This window comes from Lutra lutra, chromosome 1 (genome assembly GCF_902655055.1).
Source record: "Lutra lutra chromosome 1, mLutLut1.2, whole genome shotgun sequence".
Classification (NCBI taxonomy): domain Eukaryota; kingdom Metazoa; phylum Chordata; class Mammalia; order Carnivora; family Mustelidae; genus Lutra; species Lutra lutra.
The window spans coordinates 198,124,940-198,146,453 of NC_062278.1; the positions used below are offsets into that span (position 1 = coordinate 198,124,940).

General features: G+C 43.6%; 1 protein-coding gene across 7 annotated transcripts in view; it reads left to right on the forward strand.

Moving 5' to 3' along the window:
- The window catches only part of ARHGEF3 (Rho guanine nucleotide exchange factor 3), a 320,183-nt gene that overhangs the window by 144,985 nt on the left and 153,684 nt on the right, over window positions 1-21,514 (forward strand). The window contains exon 1 of one of the 7 annotated variants that reach the window (XM_047691603.1): window positions 9,465-9,470. The exons of the other annotated variants lie outside the window; for them this stretch is intronic. The gene's annotated coding sequence lies outside the window, so the exon portion shown is untranslated. Of the gene's footprint in view, window positions 1-9,464; window positions 9,471-21,514 lie in introns of those variants that run through there. 7 annotated transcript variants of the gene reach the window in all.

Below are 21,514 nucleotides of genomic sequence, written 5' to 3' on the forward strand. Positions count from 1 at the left end.
TGATTCAAACCAGATTCCAAAAAGGCCTCCCTTGATAGAACACACAGAGGTATGACTCGGAGAGGGCGAGGTCAGGGTGGTGACCCCTCCGTGTCCACCCAGACAGAAACAATGGGTGACTTTAGGACCTAAATATAGACTATGTGGATGTCACTTAGAGAAAGCCAGTTCCTGATGCAGACTGGGGTGGGCGGGTCTCTTGGGAAGGGCTCTGGAAGCAGCCCCTGTGTGCCAAAACCCTTGCTCTGTCAGCCCTCTTTTTCTGGATAATTCTGTCCATATTCCGTACCTGTTGAGCATCTGTGTCTGATTGGCAGCCTTGTTTATGACCCCATTTCATCCCTTCCAAGTCTTCTTGGTGGCATTGACCACTTTCCCCTGTGCTTTATGCAGACCCCACCCAGCCCTTGCCAGAAACGCAGGTGCTGTTGCCATAGTGCTTGCTTCTCATGGGGCAAGGATAGTTGCTCACTGGGGGTCAGGAGTTTGGGGTTCAAGGTCTCAGTTTTGCAGTTAATCTTGGGCAATGCTGAACTTCATGGGGTGCCAGGTTCTCCAATGGAGACATTGCTTTTAAGAACCTGGATCCTGGGGCACCTGGGTGGCTCAGTGGATTAAGCCTCTGTCTTCCGGCTCAGGTCATGATCTCAGGGTCCTGGGATCGAGTTCCGCATCAGGCTCTCTGCTCAGCAGGGTGCCTGCTTCCCTTTCTCTCTCTGCCTGCCTCTCTGCCTACTTGTGATCTCTGTCAAATAAATAAATAAAATCTTAAAAAAAAAAAAAAAAAGAACCTGGATCCTGGAGCTTGGCCATCTGGGTCCAAATCTTCATTGCACTTGACCTTGGACAGGTTCTTTACCTCTCTGGGCCTCAGTTACCTCACCTGCAAAAATGGAGACCATGGTAGTATTTGTCTCAGTTACCATGAGGAGTTTATAAAATAATACCCGTGAAACCATTCAAACAGTGCATCTTGTGTCAGTGCTCAGCAATGCTAGCTAGCTATGACTGGGGTGCATGGGTGGTCGGTTGGTTAGGTATCTGACTCTTGGTTTCTAAATGCTATAATGTGTTCCCTAAAATACATTATAATAAATACGTCCAGGTCTACTGCATGTGGGCTCAAGTGTTAATGTGTCTCTCCCCGGCCACTTCCTACACTTTGGGGGACCACAGCATTTGTGGGTCTGAGCATCTGAGACCCGGCCTGCTACCGGTGTTCACAATGCTCATTCCCCCCAAAATGAACAAAGTCAGCCTGTGCTTTCATTCACCAAGCAGTACCCGAGAACCAGCCCTGTGCCCATCTCTGTGCCGGGTGCCAGATGCCCAAGTTATGGGTCTTTATAGCCTTTTCTGTCTTCTTTGAATGGGACATTAGAAGCCCAGAGAAAATGGGGTAGAGAGGGACAAGAAATAATCTAGCTGCTGAAATCCCTCCTTTAAAAAAAATTTTTTTTAAAAGATTTTATTTATTTATTTGACAGAGATCACAAGTAGGCAGAGAGGCAGACAGAGAGGGGGGAAGCAGGCTCCCTGCTGAGCAGAGAGCCCGATGTGGGCCTTGATCCCAGGACCCTGGGATCATGACCTGAGCTGAGGGCAGAGGCTTTAACCCACTGAGCCACCCAGTGCCCCTGAAATCCGTCCTTGATGAGAAGTAAGAGAAGCCAAGGCCACACCCTTCCTGAAATCTCTGGATGTGGGTCAAGGAGACCATCTCGGTCAGCTTTTGCTGAGTAACAAGCCCCCCCAGCTCAGTGGCAAACAACGATAAGCGTTTGTTCTTATGTTCATAAATGTGCAGGTTGATAGGGGCGGTCTGCCCCACACAGGTCCATTAGCTACCCATATGTAGTATTCTTCCCCTGTGGAGGTCAAATGCCCCCAGAGGAGCAAGCAAGACTATAGGATGTCCCTTAAGGCCTAGGCTTGGAATTGGTACACTGTCCCTTCCACCCACATACCATTGGTCAGACAAGTGACAGTGCCAAACCATGGAGATCAGGAGAGAATATAAAAGTTTGCTGGAGAATAAATTAATCCGTTCCAGGACCATCACTGTCTACTCACTTGGCCCACATTTATGTGGGGGCACTCTGCCATGTTGGGGGAGGATAAATGTAGTCACAATAAATGAAGAAGATAATGAGAACATCTAGCCCAAGGCCTGGGATGCTATAGGTCCTCAACAGATGTCTGATGGATGAGTCCCTGTGGTACCTCTGGAGCACTGACTAGTGATGACTGTTTCGTAGAGGTCATCGCCTTTCATCCTCCAGCCTCTGGTTGGGCAGGTACAATCATCCCAGGTCAAACAAGTAGGATACTATTTTGGCCTGTTAAATGCTTCTAATCGAGATCATCCCTGATATGGGGAAAGAGGCAGGCTTTGCTCCAGAAAGGTTCCGGTTCAAATCCCTCATGTGCTTGCTCCCACAACCTTTTTGCCCTGCCTTGGCTACTAATTCTTTAAGCACCCATCGCATACTAAGAATTTAGTTAGCATGGTACCTGGCCTGTCATCCTCTCTCTAAATCCCTAGCCCTCTGCTTTTGGAGAGGTCACATGCATTTTTTAACATTCTCTACATAAAATTGCTCAGAGATGTGAAAATTTCTCTGCAGGTCCATAGCCCCAAGTAAAGAACTCTGCTGTAAGTATTCATTCCTGTCCCCTTCCCCTTCCTTTTCCTCCCCTAAGAACTTCATCCACTGCAAGAGATGTTTTTCCGTATTTATATGCCAGTGTCAGGCTCAGGGTCTGGCTCATATTAATGGCTGGTCTAATGAGAGTTTTTTTAAGTGAGGGAGAGAATGAAGATGAAGGGGTTAGTGATATCTTGTTTGCATCTGCATCAGGTCACAAAACTTTTGGATGGAATTAGATAGGAAAGCTCATGTAATCCAGCCCCTTTTTATATATCTTTATTAAACAATTTGTTACTGAAGTACAGTTGGCGTACAATGTTATATTAGTTCCAGGTGCACAGCATACTGATTTGACAATTCTCTTCATTACTCAGTGCTCATCCTGATGATCATAATCACCATCTGTCACCATACTAAGTTGTTACAAGGTTATTGACTGTATTCCCTATGCTGCACTTTTCATCTTTGTGATTTAATTTATAGCTGGAAATTTGTACCCCCAAGTCTCCTTCACCTCCTTCGCTGATTCTCCACCAGCCTCCCCTCTGGCAACCACCAGTTTGTTCTCTGTATTTAAGAGTGTTTTGTTTTTCAGAATTCCCCATGTAAGTGAAATCATATGGTATTTGTTTCCTCTGGTTTATTTCACTTAGCGTAATACTCTCTAGCTCCATCCAGATTGTTGCAAATGGCAAGACTTCATTTTTTATGGCTGAGTAATATTCTGGGGTGTGTGTGTGTGTGTGTATGTGTGTGTGTGTGTGTACCACATCTTCTTCATCCGTTCATCTGTTGATGGACACTTGGGTTGCTTCCATATCCTGGCTATTGTAAGTAATGCTGTAATAAACATGGAGGTGCTTATCTCTTTCTGTATTAGTGTTTTCATTTTCTTTGGCAATCCCTTTATTTTATAGATGATAAAACTGAGACCCAGAGAGGTTAGTTCACTTGCCCAAAGGCACACAGCTAATAATAATAACAACAACAACAATAACAGCAATAATAACAGTAATAATAATAAAATAATGTTTTCTTCCAAGCAGAAAACTTGTGCTCAGATACAACTGGGTCTTGTTCCCTCAGTACCTGATTTGAAAACAATGTCATTCTGATCTATCAGATTTATAGATCATGTTATAAAACTTGAGTTTTCTTGACTTTCGTATCCAAAATCAAAGACACAGATGACAGAAACATATATGCCATTGTCTCCATAGAACCATTGTGATGTGAGCCCTTTAGGGCAGAGCTCTTGTAGCCTCAATCCCTGGTGTCCCCTTCCCACTCCGTCCTCCAGTCATCACCCAGAACTAGGTGTACGGCTGCTAAGAAGGCAGGATATTTGGAGCTGAGACAGGGACACTTGTCAAGTTAAGGGGCCAGGCCAAAGCAAGGGTGGAAGGCGGGTTAGGTTGGTGCAGGGGAGGAATTTGTTCCTGCGGAGTCCTGGAAATCTTATTTGGAGCCATTCTTCTATCTTTGTTTTGAAGGCACTTTGTTCTCTGTTGCATTGTTTTAAGAGCCACAGGAAATCGGGCCCTGCGCAGGGTCAGTGATGCCACTGGTTCCTGCCTGTAACTGCCCAGGTGGGAAGTGCATTGGTTTGCTTTAGGGCTGACATTTCGTGATCGGGACCATTGCGCCCTTTCTTTTTTTGTTGCCCTCCCTGTCTGCATGGGGCGGGGAAGGGCAAGGAGGAAGAAGAGAGTCTGATGAGTCTGTTTTTCTTTATAGCAATAGTGACTACACTTATTTCTGTGTTACAAAGGAAAATGCTAACATCCAAGTCTCAAAAGAGCACTGTGCGCTCTGGAGCATTGTTCTCCCAGAGAAATAGAATTCGAGCCACATGCATCATTAAAAATTTCCTAGTAGTCACATTGGAAGAAAATGAAAGAGGCGAAATTCATTGCAATACTTTATCTAGCCCAGTATATCCAAATGTTAGCATTTCAACATGTCCATATAAAAATTAAGAAGATATTTACATTTACATTCTCTCTCTCTCTTTTTTTTTTTTTTTTTTTTTTTTTGCAATTCAGTGTATATTATCCACATAGAGCACATCTCAGTTCCAACGAGCCACATTTCAAGTGATGGTATCAGCACTGTCTCCTACGGGGATGGGTAGGCACAGATTGGCTATGGACCCCTGGAAATGTGATTGGTACAGCTCAGGAGCTGAGTTTTAAATTTTATTCAATGTTAATGAATTAAAATCATATCTAAACAGCCACATGTGCCTAGTGGCTCTCCTATGTGGACAGTACAACTCTAGAGATTTGATCTTGTTGGAGAAATATCAACCGATACTTGAACAAGGTAGCATTTTTCATCTACCCCATTGGCAGAGATTAACAAGTAGGATAACACTGTTTGGTGAGGGTAACAGCATCTTTCATGTATGGCCGGTAGGAGGATAAATTAGAATGTTTCTTATGGAGGACAGGTTGGCCGTATTTATCAAATTGGGCCCAGCAGCCCCAGTGCTGGATGTTAATGCTATAGGGTCTATTATGTGTGTTGACTGGTTTATGTAGAGGGATATTTGCTGCAGCAAAAGATCAAAAACCACACACACACCTGGCCAATGGAGGACTAGATCAATAAGTTACGGTACATTTGGAAAATGTAATTGGCAACTGTTGAGAAAACAACGCCAGTGTTTGTTTGGCGGCATGGAATCCTGTGTGAGATATGGCGAGAAGCAAGTGTGGAGCTGTGTGTAGAGTATGTTACCATTTGGGTAAAAGAGATGATGTGCTTATGTCTGTCTAGAGCAGCTCTGGAAGCCGGCAGAAGGAGCCTATTACCATAGTTGCCTCCTGGGGGAGGGAGGGATAGCTGAGGTGGGAGAGAGGTCTGCTTTTCATGGTAGAGTATATCTTTTTTTTTTTTTAAAGATTTTATTTATTTATTTGACAGAGATCACAAGTAGGCAGTGAGGCAGGCAGAGAGGGAGCGGGGAGGAAGCAGGCTCCCTGCTGAGCAGAGATCCTGATGCGGGGCTTGATCCCAGGACCCTGAGATCATGACCTGAGCTGAAGGCAGAGGCTTTAACCCACTGAGCCACCCAGGCGCCCCATATCTTTTTGGAATTTAATTTCATGCACTTGAATTACCTGGCCAAAAATTAAACAAGACACAAAAAGAGGAAACTCTAAAAGAAGGGTGAATCACAGAAGGCTTCCTAGCAGAGGTGGTCTTTGGATTGACTTATAAAAGATGCGCAGGAGTCCTTATGGCAGGAGGAAGGCTGAGGATCAGAGACATGAACAAGCAGGACAGTTCTGGCATCTGTTTGTAGCCGGTGGTGGGCAGAGTACTCAGTATATAAAATAAGGTGGTATGGAGTTTGGACAGGCATGTGTATGGCCAAATGCGAAAGGTTATGTGGGCAAACTTTGGACTATAGGCAGCCATCGGCAGTTTGAAAGAAGCAGAAAATGAAATGATGGTGTTTGTGCAGAAGACAACTTTGGGCAAAGTGGAGAATGATTTGAAACAGTGATTCCCAAAGTGTGATCCATGGAGCCCTAGGAGTCCCCAAGACCTTGAAACAAACATCACTACAAAACAGATTTTCTGGGGGCACCTGGGTGGCTCAGTGGTTTAAGCCTCTGCCTTCGGCTCAGGTCATGATCTCAGGGTCCAGGGATCGAGCCCCACATCGGGCTCTCTGCTCAGCAGGGAGCCTGCTTCCCCCCCCCCCCCGCCTGCTTCTCTGCCTACTTGTAATCTCCGTCTGTCAAATAAATAAATAAAATTAAAAAAAAAACAGATTTTCTTTATATGTGTCTATCAAAATAACAATCACAGTGGTTTGATTGCAGAAGCAAGTATGTGAATCAGCTCTCACATACTCTCCTCTCTTTACACAGTAAAGAGAGTTGTAAAAGTATAAAACAATGCTGTTCTTCTTGCTGTGTTTTTGTTTTTGAAGACCTAGTTAATTTTCATTAAAATATGGGGGTTTGTTTTTGTTGTTGTTGTTTTTTCATGTAGGGAGCATGACCAGAGCGTAGCCCAACGTGGGGCTTGAACTCACAACCCTGAGATCAAGACCTAAGTTGAGATCAAGAGTTGGACTCCTAACTGACTGAGCCCCCTGGGTGCCCCTAATTTTCATTATAATATGTTAATTAGAGTAGTAAGTAATACATTTACTACTTTTTAAAAGAATGGTTTCTTTTCTTTTCTCTTCTTTTTTTAAGATTTTATTTAAAATCTTAAAAGAGAGAGACACAGCAAGAGAGGGAACACAAACAGGCTTCCCGCTGAGCAGGGATGCGGGGCTCTGTCACAGGACCCTGGGATCATGATCTGAGCAGAAGGCAGATGCTTAACAACTGAGCCACCCAGGCACATGGTTTCTTTTAATTTCTCTGTTTTTTTTTTCTAATACTGTAAATATTGATAGACGTAACCTACATAAACAAAAGCCCTTCAGGACCCTCAGTAATTTTTTTTTTATTAACATGTAATGTATTATTTGTTTCAGGGGTACAAGTCTGTGATTCATCAGCCTTATACAGTTCACAGCACTTACCATAGCACACACCCTCTCCAATAGGACTCTCAGTAATTTTTAAAATTGTAAAGGAGTCCTGAGACCGAAAAGTCTGAGAACCACTGGTGTGAAAGCAAGAAGGCCCGGGATGCTTATGATTCTGGTTGGATCAAAGTAAACTCTACGAAAACAAATGTACTATCCAAATATGAATGAGGTAGGAGGCATGCACTAGCCATTCCAGAGTATCTCTCTGAGAGCGAAGACATGGTCTGGGCAGGTATGGGTGAAAGAGGGAGCTTCCTTGATGAATTGGTTTTGACTGACAGTCCTGTTGGTGCATGTCCTGTCCTCCACTTCTGCACAAACAGATATTCCTGTTATTTCCAGTGCTTTGCTGTTATGAACATCCATGCACGGGTTGCTCAGTGCCCCACACCTGTGAGAATTACTCTGGAGTAGCTCCGTGCAAGTGGAATCCTGGGCAGGATGAAATGCACATCTGTAGCTTGACCGGAAGTTGTCACGTTGTGCCCCCGTCTGTGACCCTCCCTCTAACCTTATGTGAGTCCCCATTTCTTCAACCCTTAGTGTTGTCACATTTTTTAATTTTGCCAATCTCATGCGTGTGAAATGGCATCCTGTTTTAACCCCAAGCCCACCATCAGTGCAGGCTACTAAAGTCTGAATGGTGGATGACTCAGAGTCTCTGCCTCCAGAAAACGCACGTACTTCTGGGTGCGAATGTGTGAATGCACAGAGGCAGGCTCTGTACTCTGGTTTTCTGGATATGGGAAAGAATGAAAAATTGGGGACCCCCACTCTTTATTTGAGATAGAAATCACCCCGTCAACCCTGCTTGCTCTTGTGGTGTTTGCTGTAATTTGGGGTCCGGTGGATCTGCCCTAAAGAAGGAGAAATTGGGCTTTTCTGCACTGCCTGGGCTGGTGTTTGGGGTAAAGCCCAATTGGAGGCGTGATCCAAGACCTGAAGCTTTGGGCAAACAAGTGTAGTAGTGTGGGGTGAGCGCCATCTTTGAACCGGTCACATGTCCTCACCCGACATAGGCCTCCCTGTGGGCCTGGAGCCAGGGTCTTCTTCTCTAGCCTGTGACCTGTTCAGGTGCATAGGGTCCTTCCTGTGTTCAGAAGGGCTCCCTGTGTGGTTAAGTGCTCTGCTGTAGCTGACCTGAAACTCACTAATTTTTGGACGGGGGGGCCTATGTTTTCATTTGGCTCTGAGTTCTGCAAATGATATAGTCAGTGCGGGCTGAACATCTTTGTGTCTCTCTGATTAAAAAGGGTGTGGGGCACCATGGGTAACACTGTTCTCACTCTGTGCAGGGCCTAACCCCACTATGAACTCAAAGCTCTTTTGGGTGAAATACTCATTTCCTCATTTCATGCTTTTTTTTTCTTCTTTTTTTAACTTCTCTCTCTCTCTGTGTCCACACACACACACACACACACATGCACCCACACACACAGTCATATAAATATACATACATATTGTCCATCCTCACCATTCACAAATTCCATATTTGCCCACTTGCTAAAATATACTTGTAACCCCAAAATCGATACCCAGAGCTCTTTCACAGTCATTCATGGACAAGAATAGAGAAGCAAAACATTTGAATGACTTGACAAGTACCTTCTCACCTGAGCCAGTCAAGGTAACGTTCTGCCTTCTTGTTCCCGCTCTCATACTGTAAACACATGTCTTTTTTGGTGGTCTGTTTAGTACCATGTTTTTCACAATTTTGTGCTACTGTTGATGTCATTATTTAAGATGTAGTTTCTCTGAGAGCAGCAGTGGAGTGTTGTCTAAGCACAGGATGGCTGCCGGGTGCCTTACTGAGAATATAGTGTGTTCTGTAGGCTTCCTTTAGGTACAAGTTATAGTGCTGTTGGCTGTGAGTTCAATGTCAGTGAATCTACAATATATAATAAAGAGGGTGTCTATAACTAGAAACACACATAAAGCAAGATTATGTCTTGATTAGCCAACGAACATGTTGTGACCCGAAGCTTGCAGAAACCTAGCCCTGTGTTCACTTGCTCACGGTTCAAGGAGACCTTATAGAACATAACTTCTGCAAATAACCAGCATTGACTATGTATGTATGTTTGTCTTTCCCTCTCCTGTCTTCTCCCTTGCTCACTCTCCTAACCTCTTGCATATTCTGTTCTCTTCCACTGACCATTGGTCCTCCTGCCATTAGTCTTGGGTCCTCAAAAGGTGCCCAGGGAAGGTGCCTCTGTCCATTCACTCAGTACCCATTTGTGGGCCGCCTTCTTTGTGCGGTTCACTAGGCTGTGCTGGGGTCTGCACACAGACCTTATGTTTCAAAAATATTGCTGACAGATAAGATTATACCCCATGATTTTGAGGAAAATCAAGAATCTTCTATGAATGTCTAGAAAATGTTTCCCACTCAGCATTCTCCTTGGTCACATGTTGTTGCATCCAAACAATGTCAGAAGGAAACTTTAGATATCACCTGGTCCTACCCTCTCATTTCACAGATAATGAAACTGAGATCCAGGGAGGGCAAGTGAAATGCTTGAGGTCCCAGAGCTAGTTCAATGACCTTAAAAAATAGAAAACAGGGGCATCTGGGTGGCTCAGTGGCTTAAAGCCTCTGCCTTTGGCTCAGGCCATGATCCCAAGGTCCTGGGATGGAGCCCCACATTGGGCTCTCTGCTCAGCAGGAAGCCTGCTTCCCTTCCTCTCTCTCTGCCTGCCTCTCTGCCTACTTGTGATTTCTGTCTGTCAAATAAACAAATAAAATCTTAAAAAAAAAAAGAAAGAAAACAACCAGCTAAAAATTGTTTGTCGTTTGCTCTGTTTTACTAGTTATGCATCAGATATCTTTATGAGAAAGATAGCATCACTTGTGATCTGTCAGCTTCTGTTAAAACGTATAAAACAGATTTCTGCAAATTTTGTAGTAAAGCTGGAGAAGTTAGACAAATATACATTTTTTTGAAAACCATGTTTAAATTTTCTTTTTTTCCCCGGAAGCATTTCATATCTGCCGTCAAGGTGTCTAGATGCTTGCAAACATAGGGCTTTTAAATTCCTCATTCGGGTGGTTTCCGTCATCAAAATGTCTTTTATAAAACATTTGTTAAGTGGGCACCGCTTGGTCCTAATGAGATGTAGCATAAATTTAAGTGCCGGGACGGATGGCAGAGAGGGGAGAAGTCTCCCACAAAGGAGACCAGGAAACAGATCCAGCAGGCCTCCCTTCCTGTCTGTTCCCCAAACCTTTGCCTCCACCCCCTCCCCTCCCAAAAAGGGGAAGGAAGAAGGTTCAGTAAAGATAATGTGCCCATCCTCACACAAAAGTATGGCTCACCCTTTGGGTCCCAAGCACTCCCATTTCCTGTGGCTAAAGTTAGACCTATTAGATACGAATTTCATTTTTAATCCATGACTGGGCAGACGGAAGGCTACAGATCATCTCCAGAAGGCAAGGGAGAAGGGAGTCCCCTTGCCGTCATTCTGGGGGGAGGGCATCACAGCGTTGCTTTTTCTGTACTTGTCACAGGCAAAACACAAGCACAGTTACTTTGTATGACAGTTGCAAGGGGGATTTTCCACAAAGTGTTTCCTAAACCTCACTCATTTGTGGATCACCTTTTACCTTAGCCCTTCACAATGAAAAATACTTAGCAATTTTTTATGGAACAATATAGTTTTTTCTCCATATTTACTTCTGGTGGGAAGTTTATATTATTGTAATATATGGAAAACCAGTATGCTTGCCATAAATAGAATGGAACTATTAAGACAAATAAACATGCACAAAACATATTTTGTGGCTATTCTGGCTATGTGCTGTTATCTGAGCCTCTGCACCCAGAAGAGACAGACGTGGTTGGTAAGGTTAGGTGGCCATTCAAGGCGTGGTAGCCTAAACTCAGGCTTTCTCTTTGATGGATTCAGACTGGCCAGCGAACTGAAGACATAATGACTTTTTAAAAAATATTTTTATTTATTTGAGAGGAACAGAGAGAGAAAGCACAAACAGGGGCAGGAGCAGAGCAAGAAGCAGGCTTCCTGCTCAGCAGAGAGCCCAGCATGGGGCTTAATCCCAGGAGCCTGGGATCATGACCTGAGCCAAAGGCAGACGCTTAACCTACTGAGCCACCCAGGCGCCTCGCATAATGACTTTCTCATTATGGGATCTGCTGTGGGGAAAGCAGACTCTCCTGGTACCCCACCCATATCACCTACAGAGTCCCCTGGACCCACCTATGACTTTCTGTGTCCTTCTACCTGAGGGGACTTCCAGGTAAGGGGGTTAACATCCTGAGGAGCCCTTCAGCATCAAAGAGAAGAAGGAGTTAGTGGATTGAGTACTTGTCTCTCCTCATCCCTTAGTGGAAAATTATGCACAATGTCTTACACTGTTCTCTCAGTAGGTCTCCAGTGGTTTGAACTCTGGCTGCTTCTGGCTGGATCATCTGCTTGCTCCACACACTTAAGCAGCTTCCCTCCTTTCCCCATCTCACTTCCCCACTCCCTACAGTTCTTTCTGGGGATTGTCTCCCACATAAAAACCTTATACCTAAATCTTTACCCCGGGATCTGCTTTGTGTGGAGCCCAAACTAAGACAGCTGCTAAGCACTCTGCCTAACATGATCTTACAGACCACTGAGGCACCAGACCTCTCCTTAGGGAAACACTACCCCAAGGCATATACCCAAATGGTTTAAAGCAATGTATCACTTTTCTTTCTCTGAATTCAAAAATATATTGAGTGTTCAATTCTCTCTGGCATTCTCCCTAATGTATTGGTGATAACCGGTTCTGATGAGTATCAATGGTCTCCATTTTCGCTATCCCTCCTTCAATATGGTATTACGATTTGCTGACAAACTTGGTGTTCCTGAATTTGCCTATAAATTTAATTCATTGTGTGGCATTCATCAGTTGTTCGCCAGTGGGAGATGTCCAGGGAGTTGAACAATACTGTGGGTCTGTGGCTCCTGACGTAAACATTTACAGACGCAGGGACGAAAGGCCTGGCTGAAACCCAGCAGGCAAGTGTTGCCAAACTCAGGGAGCCATTTCTGGCAAACTCTTACAACATCCTGAGGAGAACCAGGACTTCAAAATCAGGGAGATTAAAAAGGTGCTTCTGCAAGATAGAGTTTCTGTTTTGACTTGAGCCAAAAGACAGAACTGAAGTTCAAACAGGGAAAGAATTTCTTGTCTTCAGGATTGGACCCATGCCAGGGAGGTCCTGTCCCATGAAACATAGGCTGTTCAGAGAGTCGTAAAGTCCAGGGTGAACAAGAGTCAGAATCATCTGTAAGCGACACGGGATCAGGACCTCTAAGGGGAAGGCAAGAGTAGGGCCAGCTTCATGGACAGGGCTCTGCGCTCGGAAAGGCTCCACTCTGTGGGCAAGTAGAGTTGCCCAATAAATATCTGTGTAATATTTGAATGCATACATGCCTAGACCTCAAACTTGCATTGGGTTTTTAGGCATGGTGTCCTCAGAACCTGGAAGTTACATCAGAATGAATACCAATCACAGAAATGTCCCTATACATTCTTCCTTTTTCAGGACTGGCTACATAATTTGTGCGGTCCAGAGCAGAATAAAAATGCTCTGGACATTTAAAAAATTGCTAAATTTTTTAAATGTTAAAAATTGTAAAAATGTCTAAGAATTTCAAGATACTGACAGCAAAGCATTAAACTCTGTTTTCCCTCGCAGTGGAAGGTGCTAGAAGTGCCACAGTGTGTGAAAGTTGATCTGGTTTCTGCTCTCATTGAATTCCGCTCTGAGGGAGGAGACAGACATTAATCAAGGAATCACACAAGTAAATGGAGACACTTTGATGGGTTAGTACAACAAAGAAGAAACACATGATGCTGAGAGGATATAACTGGGAGATTCAATCTAGTTTGTAACCATCTTGGAATACTTCCTTGATGGGGCTGGCAGTTGAGAGATGAATTAACTGTGAGAAGGGGGGAGGGGAGAGGGCTCCAGGCATGAGGGGGTGTGGAGGAAGTGGAACTGGGATCATAGGAGGCTGGACCTCCGAGCGGAGAGAAGGAGAGTAGAGATGGGAGGTGGGCCACAACCGATTTTGTACAGGGTCTTAGAGGAAATTAACAAGTCTTCAGAAATTCAGAACTTTTTTCATGGCTATAAGTAACACAAAGGAGGAAGAATAGATATTCACCCCTGTTTCCTTTTTAAATAAACTGAGAAGGAAAATTGCCACAGTTCCATGTAAACAATCACATGCCTCGGAACTGCCCAACCAGAACAGGAGTCAGGTATGGGAACCCCACATGTACAAGGGCACTGATCTGTTAGAAAAAGCGTCAGGTGTTGTGTGGGGGAACTGTGAGAGGAGAGAACTGGAACCTTTAATGATGAGAGGCCTTTAGAAACTCTTCCTTCTCCGGAGGTCTGGGTGGTTCAGTTAGTTAAGCACTGGGTTCTTGGTTCTCCTCACGTCAGGATCTCAGGATTGTGAAATGTGGGGGCGGAGGGTTGTGGGGGGTTTCATATTCAACGGGGAGTTTGCTTGAGATTCTCTCTCTCCCTATCCTTCTGCCCCTCCCCCCTGCTTGTGCATTCTTTCTCTATCTCTCAATAAATTAATTTAAAAAAACAAAACAAAACAAAACTCTTCCTCCTCACATATCCACATCATTGCTGGGTTAGCTCCAATACTGTCACTTAAGTTTCTTTCCAAATGTCTGTTTTCCAGGCAGTCTCTTTGACATCTCTCTCTAGTGTCTCTGCCTCTACCCCCTTTCACAGGTTTCATATTACCCTGGTTTACTTTCTTCATAACTCTTGGTACACTAAAACTAGCTTGTTTGTTTGCTTACTGGTTTATTGTCTCTGTCCCCTACTTGACTCTCCGTCCTCAACTAGACTGTATTGTTTCTGAGGGCAGGCACCGTTTTTTCTTTTGTTAAGCAATGTATCTAACGTGCATAATGCCTACCACATAATATGTGCTCAATGAAGTATTTGTTGAATGAATGGACCCATACAGTGAAATTCTTTTATGTGAGTTTCGTCCTTCCCAAGTTTCTGTTGTCAGAATTGAATATTGTGGACCTGAGAAACAAAAGTGAAATTTTATGGATGGACTTCTTGGTATTTTGATTTTCCTGACAGGAAAGTCTATGGCTTTATACTTGCCTTTTTGTATTCACTTGTTCACATGTGTCAGTCTACAAACATTTGTTGAGCCTTTTCTGTGTGTTGGGTTACCCCTTGGAAATGTCCAGGGAAGTTCTGGGCATGAAAGAATTCTATTCACAAACACTGATTTTCTGGGAAATAGATTAAATGCTGGATAAATATGCTTTGATTCTGCAAAATCCAGACCTTGGTTTCAGACTTCGGGATAAAAGTGATTGGGATGGGTTTTGAAGCAAAAACTCAGGATTAGAAAATTTAGCACTGAGTACTTCCCACACTCCCTGCAGCTCATCTGTGGCTCACCACAACTTTTGCTTTTTACTCAAAACTTGACAGGACCTGATAGTGCCATGAAAAAGGGGAGCCCTGAATACCTGCATGTCCCTGGTATTTGGGGGCCCTTCGCCTCCCTCCTGTAATTTGGGTTTGTGGTGAGGCCCTCCTCCACTTTCAAAGACGGCTGCAGAAGGAAAATGTCCCTCTAATCACAGCCAACATCTTTCCAGAGATCCCATCAGAAATGGTAACTGGCTTTCACATGACTGTCCTGATGGCTATTCTGCAGACTTTTGCCAAGAACATTATTCTCAAGTTAGCGATGACTGCTCTGAAAACTGGGGCTAATGAACTCTGGATGAGAGGTCTTTGGCACATGGACAGTCTATGGCTTTTCCTGAGGCTGCAGGCGCCTCCTGAGGCAACGTTCAGAAGAGCTAGGTTAAGAGAGGTTGTTGGCATATTCATATACATTGTTTCAAGGGGAGGGATATGTATACATACATATACATACATCTGTATATACACACACATGCAGAGAATATGTGTATGTATATATATATAGTATACATTTATATAATACATACGTGTAAATTATTTTTCTGTCCCTGTTTGAGACTGAGTTACAGACATTATGTCCCATTATGCCAAATACTTCAGTGTAAGAAAAAGAGCATCCTCTCTTATAGTATCAAATGATCAAAAACAGGAAATTTAATATTGACAGAATTTTTTAACTAATCCATTCTTTTTAGATATTTGCCAATGGTCACAGTATTTTACAGCTATTGTTTTTTCAGAATCCAATTCCAGGTCATGCATCGCATTTACTCTTAGGTATTCTTTAGCCTCCTTTAATCTGGAAGAGTTCCCCAGGATTTCTTGGTATTTCTTGATTTTGAGAGTATTAAAGAATAGAGACCAGTTATGTTATATGGTGTCTCTCAGTGTGGGTTTATCAAATGTTTCTTATATGTTTAGATTGGGATTATGCATTTAAAAAGTATCTAGAGTTATGGGAGCATACTTTTTTTAGGCTGTGCATTTTTCACAGGAATATTTATAGGAGTGATATGATGCCTTTCTCAGTGCGTCACATCAGAGGACTTGTGATACCAGTTTGTCCCAGAATTGGTGACATTAGCTTTGATTACTTAGTTCAAGTGGCATCTTGTAAGTTTCTCCATTGTGAAATTCTGATTTTTACCCTTTTTAGGTAACAAGTAAATTGAAGCTATAAAAGACTCCTCTTTGTCTTGAAATGTTAACCTGCTAGTTTTGGCACCTGCTGATGCTCCATCATCGCATCTCTGTTTATTAGTGTTCCAACTGTACAGAAGAGATTTCCCTTCTCAGCCGTTTATTCATTCAATTGTTTATGTCAGCATGGGCTCCTGGATTCCTATTTTATTTGGTGGGTTATGGTCTATTACTATCATCATTCATCTGATGCTAGATTGTCTCCGATGTGACTGGTGAGATCCCTACAAGCTGGTGACTCTCTCCGTCATTCTTAGAGCACTTCATTCCTTCCTGATACAAAAAGATGTTCCAGGTTCATTTGTATTTTCCCTGCCCTAGCTCTGGAACCAGCCTTTTCTCCAAGTTTCCTTGGGTCCTTTTAGTGGAGAATGGTATTTAGAAACCAAGGTCTGGGTGCTTGGTGTGTTCAAAGCTGCTAGGGTATCAATGCTTTTACACTTCTCAGTAGATAGAAGTAGGGAAAAAATATAAGTGTGTGTGTGTGTGTGTGTGTGTGTGTGTGTGTGTGTGTGTATAACCATGAATTCATACTGATGCCTCCAATTCCAATCTACCTACATGAATCTATTTTTTAAAAAAGTTTTCAGTATGTCATCTTGCTTTAGTACAGAGATATATAAAGAAGAAAACAACCATTACTGAAAGGACAGTTGTCTCAGTACCCAGATTACCTATAACAGCATTAATACAATGACATATAGACATGATCAGATCTGTTCCCAGTTTCATGTGCTTCCTTACAGAAATAAGTTTAATACATATATCAGGATGTATGTATATAGGTACATGAGAGTATGTATTTGTTCTCTTTTAGTTTTAAGAATTTGACACAGCAGGAAAAAATGCTGTGGATACTATTTATTATTATTCTATTATTATCATTTTGGTGACTCAGTACATCCTGGAGGTCCTTCCATATATTGTATGGCTCTACACTATTCTTTCTAATAACACTGTATTTCTTATTATACAGATGGGCTAGTTTTATTTAACCAGTCTCTTTTGGTGGACATTTTGTTCCCAGTATCTTGCTGTTGTAAATAATACTACAGTAAACATCCTTGTGCATGGATCTCGGTAAAAATATATGGAAGCCCCCTGGTAGAGCCTTACCAGGACTCCTCTCTGCTGGAAAAGAACTGTGTGGGTGGACCACACAGCCAGGAGAAGGAGGAGCTGTGACTCTCTCTGGCGTCTGGACCCTTCCCAAACTCTGATCAGAGGGGAAGCGAACTCAGCCCTTTGTGTGTCTTGTACGAGGGAAGATTGATGTGAAGGTCACTTGATTTTAAATTTCTTCCCAGACTTATCTTTAAACTCTCATGTAGATTGACATTCTGTTCTTGTTGAAATACACAAATAATGACTGGCATGGCTTCCTGAAAAGTCAAGTTGATGAAGTGTGTTTATTCTGTGGCTTCATCTGCCTCCTGCTACACTTCCAGTGTTAGAAGCACAAAGCTATATTCAGCTTATCTTCTGCTCAGTCCCACAAAAACAGACCCGGATACAAGTGCAGGTAGTTTATTCAGGAAGCGATCTCCAGAAGCCCCAGTGAGGGAGCAGGGAAGAGGCAGGGAAGGGAAGGAAGCTGGTACAGGAAGGAATCAGGAACAGGTTAGCTCTGTGGGCAGCTGGAGCTCAGTCCTGGGGTGGGGGGGTTCTGGGACACTATCTGAGACAGTGGTTCTCAAACTTTGCTGCACATTAGAATTACCTGGGGTGCTTTTGAAACTCCTACTAATGTTCAGAATCCCTGGGAAAGGCAGGCATGAGAGCTTTTTAAACCCCTTAGTGGACTGAGACCATGCCTAAGAGTTGTCCCTCCAGACTTTAGGAAGCTGGGCTATTTACATACCAACTCCAGTACATCACAGGTTGAGGGCTGCTCTGGAAGGCATTAAATCCTGGGCATTTCTGGCCTGTAGAAAGCCCAGTAATGCAGGGGCATAATGACTTCCTGGGGATGTGGGCCGGCTGTACTGGCTACACAGATAGCCAGAGCTGACATAAAATCTTGGTTTTGTGCACTTACAGAGCAACCTTAATGAGCCATTTAAACTCTTTAAGCCTCAACTTCCTCATGTGTAATCATTTCTTCATACTGCTGTAAAGATTGGATGTCACATAGAGAAAGTACCCAGCATTCAGTGGATTCTTTTTTTTTTTTAATTTTATTTATTTATTTGACAAAGAGTGAGAGAGAGCATGCACAAGCAGGGGGAACAGCAGGCAGAGGGAGAAGCAGGCTCCTGACTGAGCAGGGAGCCCGACTCAGGACTCGATCCCAGGGCCCTGGAATCATGACCTAAGCCAGAGGCAGGCACTCAACCGACTGAGCCCCCCAGGCGCCCCCATACAGTGGATTCTTGATAGACAGTTGTCATTATAAACCCAGGAAAGGGAAGGAGGGGGAAGGAGTTCTAATCTGATAGGCAGTACCTTATGGTTCTGCCAGGGAAACTTTTTTATAAATAAAGGGCGGTCCTGATGAGTTCTCAGGATTTACAGAGCCTCTTAGCAGGTACAGCCATTTCTCTGATGTTCTTCGTCTCTGCTTTGTATGTCAGGGTGCCCCGAGAAGTAGATGGTCCAGAGGCCAGTGGCTAGAGGGAAACCTTGCTCTCCCTATGGTTAAATGCTTGCCTGTTAGCAGCTGGGGACCTACTTGGGAATACATGGGATGCATTTGGGGACTTTCTAGATAGGGGAGGGCGGGAACACAAATGAGTAAAGAAAGGAGAACTCTCCTTGTAAAATTGGATTCCCAGTATTACCACGGGCCATAAGCATATTTGACTCTGAATTGTACAGTTGGACTATCTAAGTTGAAGGGTTACATAGAGTAATTAGCTAGAAATAAAGCAATTGTTCGGACAGTCCCTAAACTATATGAACAATATTTTTGTTGATAAGGGCTTCAAACCATTCCATATGCAAAGAATTTTAATAAATGGGCGTTCATTAGCTATTAAAAAAGAATGAATAAACATATTTAAAAAGGGGCTGGGGAAGCACCAGTAATTGTAATGTGTCATGAACCAAGGACTTCAGTGATTAGTCCGACTCAGTGCACCTGAGATCCAGTAGAAAAAAAATAAAATAATTATAGTAATTATTAGAAGGTCAAGAAAAGAGTGCTGTGTTAATTCAATTTTGTGGTTCTTGTCAAATCCTATTGTTCAAAATATTTGTGAATGACAGCCCTTCTCCCACTTTAAACTGTTCCCCATCATGAAGTTTTTCTAGGATAATCTTTCTGGAAAACATACTCACCAGCCCTCTGACCTGGGTAGACAAATTTTCTGTCTCCTTACCTGCTCCTCTGGCCGTGAGTGTTTTGGAGGGAAAAGTGGTCTATGTTTGAGAAATGACAGTGAATCTCACTTCCCGTTGCTTAGCAGGGCTGGTGGTGGCAGCCTGCTGGCTGGATTTTCCCTCCTCTCATTTGTCTGGCTAAACATGTTTTTCTTCCCACGGGAGAAAAGGACCTTTCATTGGCCAAGACGACTTCATCTCTGCTTCCAAACAAGCTAAGGGCCAGGTGTTCCATGGCCAAAGTCAATAATTGAGGCTTTTCCTAGTTTGCCAAAATCAAGTTAATGGGTAGACACTTATACATTTTATGTATTTTCTCTGTGATTTCTTTTTTCCTTTGGTGTCCTGCTCTCACTTGCTGTTACTGCTGCAATGGCTTCTGCTACTAATGAGTTAATACTTGAGCCATTCCTGGGGTACCTGGGTGGCTCAGTTGGTTAAGTGTCTGCCTTTGGCTCAGGTCCTGATCTCTCCCAGGGTCCTGGGATCAAGCCCTGCATTGGGCTCCCTGCTCAGCAGGAAGCCTGATTCCACCTCTCTCTCTGCCTGCTGCTCTCCCTACTTGTGATCTCTCTCTCTGTGTCAAATAAATAAATAAAATTTTACCAAAAAATACTTGAGACATTCCTGTGGGCCAGGCACTGTGCTAAGCTCTTTACCCACATTGATCTAGTTAACTCTCATAGTAGCATTTGTACTCCCATTTTATAGACGAGGAAATTCAGGTATGGAGAGGTGAAATGATGTGCTTAAGGTTCTACAACAAATAAAGGGCATAATTAGGGTATGAAGCCACCATGTCTGACTTTAGTGCCCCCTTAACATCGCCAAACTATAGTTAATGGCATCTGCACGCAAAATTATATTTCATGTGAGTAAAGATTTATTTCCCCTTGGCTCAGAGAGTACCATGATTTCCAGGTTTGCTACCCTGTGAGGACATTGAAAAGTCTAGAAAAAAGGCTCAGGGTTCCTGGGTGCTAGAGAAGGATGTTTTAAAAATAAGGAGGAAAACCCACCAATAGCTTATTAAAAATGGAGGAAGGGTCCCTCTGTCTGGCTCACCCCTGGAGCTTCAGACAAGAGAGAAACAGAATGTGGATCCATGCCCTGCTTGAACATGAGTTTAGGGAGTCCAGCTCCAGCTAAGGCCAAGAACAAGAACACAAAATCCTTCTGCTAATCTCTCCCCCAAGAAGGCGTAGATAAAAGGGAGGCATTAAGCCCCTGAAACCACCAAAGCTGTTTGCCAGCAAAGAGATAAATCAAAAAGGTTTGAGATCTGGTTTGAATTTAATAATTAGAAACGACTAATCAGGGGCCATTTGCTGTCAGGTCGGGAGCTGCACTCCCTCCATCAGTGCGTTTTTGCTGCTCTGGTCACTTGGTTATTAAATAGAAAAACCCTGTGATTAAATCACAGGGCTGTTCCAACACTAATCAATTCAATCTCAGCCATTTAAAATGAAGTCAGACCTCGCATTTGCCCTGTCTCTGTGAGAGCAGTGGGGACACTGCAGACGTGACTAGAGGTATCCGGAGAGAGTCCACGTAAACCCCCCCATGTGACATGGGTGGTCTGAGGAGGGTCAGGCCATGTCCCCGCTAGGTCACCCACCGTCCCACGGGATCCCCATCTCTGGTGCCCACCCTGCCCACCTCGCAATGTCAAATAACAACAAAACAGCGGTGACAGCAGTTATAATAGTAATCAGGGTAAGAGCCACAGTAGCAATAATAATGACCATGTTTTAATCTTATGCCTTTTGCCTGGCCCAGTTCAAAATATTTTCTGTCCTTCAATCCTTGGAAGAGACCTGGGATGGAGAAATCAAAGCCTGTAGAAGCATTTTATAGACATTTACAGATCCCCACATTTGGAAACTGCCTGGCCCATGCTAGGTCCTGGATAAATAAATGTTGCATGAATGAAGGGATGAAGAAGTAACTTGATCACACCACACAGCAAATGGTGGAACTGGACTTTGAACTCAGTTCTGTCTCCTTTGTGCTCCGAATCTCCTTCAGGGACATATGCTCACAAATGCCCTGGGAGCCTTTTTATATTGTTTTAAAACATGTATTATTTTAAATAAGTGTTTAAATGTATGATATATTCTTAATATATTAATTTAAATAGAGCACATGTTGTTTTTAAACAATATAAAAAGAGAAGCAGGGGCACCTGGGTGGCTCAGTGGGTTAAGCCTCGGCCTTCAGCTCAGGTTGTGATCTCAGGGTCCTGGGATCGAGCTCCACATTGGGCTCTCTGCTCAGCAGTGAGCCTGCTTCCCCCT